The following is a 3750-nucleotide window of genomic DNA, read 5'->3' as shown; positions in this document are numbered from 1 at the left end:
CCGATTACAAGTCGTCGAGTCTGTTACTGGGCGAACACGAGATGCGCACAGGAAATCGATCAGCCCTCACAATGGCCCAAGGCCAGAGATCGGACTGCTACGATTTACCCCAACAATCATCGTGCCACTCTTCGCAGAGAGGTGATAGACGCCAACGAGCCCGCGCATAGCAATCGAGGTGTAAAAAGGGCGTTGAAGGCAGGAAGCCTGGACGAAAGAGGCTACGAGGTCACCTCGAAGCGGTCTAAGAATCGGGCGCACTTGGGGCGACTACCAGTGCCAACCCCTTATCCCGCGGTGCGTCCGACACACAGAAATTTCCAAGGCGGCCAAGGAGCCTCCCCGCATAGCAATCGGGGTGTGAGGTTACGGATGCAGCATTGATAGCAATCGAGGTGTGAGGCGAAGGATGCAGAAGTGAGAGCCGAGGGATGTAGCAGAGATAGCAATCGGGGTGTGTGATGCAGAAGAGATAGCAATCGAGGTGTGCGGTGGGAAGGGCCCAGCAGCCAGAATGCATGAAGCGACGGATGAAGCAGTGATGACAACCGGGCTGTGAGGAGAGGAGGGATGCAGCCAAGAAAGCAATCAGGGCTCGAGGCAAGGGATGCATCAAGGATAGCAATCATGTTGTGAGGCGAGATTCCAAAGGCTAAACGTGAGAGGCTGCAGGGTCGACTCAGAGAGGTCTATGCATGTGAGAGGCTGAAAGCAAGGTCGACTCGGAGCGGTCTATGCATCGGGCGCGCTTGGGGCGACTACCAGTGCCAACCCCTTATCCCGCGACGCGTCCGACAAAGAGAACGTTCCAAGGCGGCAGAGGAGGTTACCAGCCGAAGGATGCAGTAGCAATAACAGGTATAGTTCCGCGGCGGCCGAGAAGACTCACCGCATAGGAATCGGGATGCGAGGCGAGGGATGCGGCGGGAAGGCCCCGACGGCTAAACGGAAGAGGCTGCAGGGCCGCCTCGGAATGGTCCAAGCATCGGATGCGATTGGGACGACTACCAGTGCCAACCCCTTATCCCGCGATGCGTCCGATACACAGATAGTTCCAAGGCGGCCGAGGAGCCTCACCGCATATCAATCGGGGTGCGAGGCGAGGGATGGGGCGGGAAGGCCCCAACGGCTAGACGGAAGAGGCTTCAGGGCCACCTCGGAATGGTCCAAGCATCGGACGCGCTTGGGGCGACTGCCAGTGCCAACCCCTTATCCCGCGATGCGTCCGATACACAGATGGTTCCAAGGCGGCCGAGGAGCCTCACCGCATAGCAATCGGGGGTGCGAGGCGAGGGATGGGGCGGGAAGGCCCCAACGGCTAGACGGAAGAGGCTTCAGGGCCGCCTAGGAATGGTCCAAGCATCGGACACGCTTGGGGCGACTACCAGTGACAGCCCCCTATCCCGCGATGCGTCCGATACGAAGATGGTTCCAAGGCGGCCGAGGAGCCTCACCGCATAGCAATCGGGGTGCGAGGTGGGGGATGCGGCGAGATGGCCCCAACGGCTAGACGGAAGAGGCCACAGGGCCGCGTCGGAATAGTCCAAGCATCGGACGCGCTTGGGGCGACTACCAGTGACAACCCCTTATCCCGCGATGCGTCCGATACGAAGATAGTTCCAAGGCGGCCGAGGAGCCTCACCGCATAGCAATCGGGGTGCGAGGTGGGGGATGCGGCGAGATGGCCCCAACGGCTAGACGGAAGAGGCTGCAGGGCCGCCTCGGAATAGTCCAAGCATCGGACGCGCTTGGGGCCACTACCAGTGACAACCCCTTATCCCGCAATGCGTCCGATACGAAGATAGTTCCAAGGCGGCCGAAGAGCCTCACCGCATAGCAATCGGAGTGCGAGGTGGGGGATGCGGCGAGATGGCCCCAACGGCTAGACGGAAGAGGCCACAGGGCCGCCTCGGAATAGTCCAAGCATCGGACGCGCTTGGGGCGACTACCAGTGACAACCCCTTATCCCGCGATGCGTCCGATACGAAGATAGTTCCCAGGCGGCCGAGGAGCCTCACCGCATAGCAATCGGGGTGCGAGGCGAGGGATGCGGCGAGATGGCCCCAAAGGCTAGACGGAAGAGGCTGCAGGGCTGCCTCGGAATAGTCCAAGCATCGGACGCGCTTGGGGCGACTACCACTGCCAACCCCTTATCCCGCGATGCGTCCGATACACAGATAGTTCCGAGGCGGCCGAGGAGGTGGGGGATGCAGCGAGATGGCCCCAACGGCTAGACGGAAGAGGCTGCAGGGCCGCCTCGGAATAGTCCAAGCATCGGACGCGCTTGGGGCGACTACCAGTGACAACCCCTTATCCCGCGATGCGTCCGATACACAGATAGTTCCGAGGCGGCCAAGGAGCCTCACCGCATAGCAATCGTGGTGCGAGGTGGGGGATGCGGCGAGATGGCCCCAACGGCTAGACGGAAGAGGCTGCAGGGCCGCCTCGGAATGGTCCAAGCATCGGATGCGCTTGGGGCGACTACCACTGCCAACCCCTTATCCCGCGATGCGTCCGATACACAGATAGTTCCAAGGCGGCCGAGGAGCCTCACAGCATAGCAATCAGGGTGCGAGGCGAGGGATGCGGCGAGAAAGCCCCAACGGCTAGAGGGAAGAGGCTTCAGGTCCGCCTCGGAATGGTCCAAGCATCGGACGCGCTTGGGGCGACTACCAGTGACAACCCCTTATCCCGCGACGCGTCCGATACACAGATAGTTCCAAGGCGGCCGAGGAGCCTCACCGCATAGCAATCGGGGTGCGAGGCGAGGGATGCGGCGAGAAGGACCCAACGGCTACACGGAAGAGGCTTCGGGGCCGCCTCGGAATGGTCCAAGCATCGGACGCGCTTGGGGCGACTACCAGTGACAACCCCTTATCCCGCGACGCGTCCGATACACAGATAGTTCCAAGGCGGCCGAGGAGCCTCACCGCATAGCAATCGGGGTGCGAGGCGAGGGATGCGGCGAGAAGGACCCAACGGCTACACGGAAGAGGCTTCGGGGCCGCCTCGGAATGGTCCAAGCATCGGACGCGCTTGGGGCGACTACCAGTGACAACCCCTTATCCCGCGACGCGTCCGATACACAGATAGTTCCAAGGCGGCCGAGGAGCCTCACCGCATAGCAATCGGGGTGCGAGGCGAGGGATGCGGCGAGAAGGACCCAACGGCTAGACGGAAGAGGCTTCGGGTCCGCCTCGGAATGGTCCAAGCATCGGACGCGCTTGGGGCGACTACCAGTGACAACCCCTTATCCCGCGACGCGTCCGATACACAGATAGTTCCAAGGCGGCCGAGGAGCCTCACCGCATAGCAATCGAGGTGCGAGGCGAGGGATGCGGCGAGAAGGACCCAACGGCTAGACGGAAGAGGCTTCGGGTCCGCCTCGGAATGGTCCAAGCATCGGACGCGCTTGGGGCGACTACCAGTGACAACCCCTTATCCCGCGACGCGTCCGATACACAGATAGTTCCAAGGCGGCCGAGGAGCCTCACCGCATAGCAATCGGGGTGCGAGGCGAGGGATGCGGCGAGAAGGACCCAACGGCTAGACGGAAGAGGCTTCGGGTCCGCCTCGGAATGGTCCAAGCATCGGACGCGCTTGGGGCGACTACCAGTGACAACCCCTTATCCCGCGACGCGTCCGATACACAGATAGTTCCGAGGCGGCCGAGGAGCCTCACCGCATAGCAATCGGGGTGCGAGGCGAAGGATGCGGCGAGAAGGACCCAACGGCTAGACGGAAGAGGCT

This window comes from Cryptomeria japonica, unplaced genomic scaffold (assembly GCF_030272615.1).
Source record: "Cryptomeria japonica unplaced genomic scaffold, Sugi_1.0 HiC_scaffold_52, whole genome shotgun sequence".
Lineage (NCBI taxonomy): Eukaryota > Viridiplantae > Streptophyta > Pinopsida > Cupressales > Cupressaceae > Cryptomeria > Cryptomeria japonica.
Note: the sequence above shows the minus strand (reverse complement) of the source record.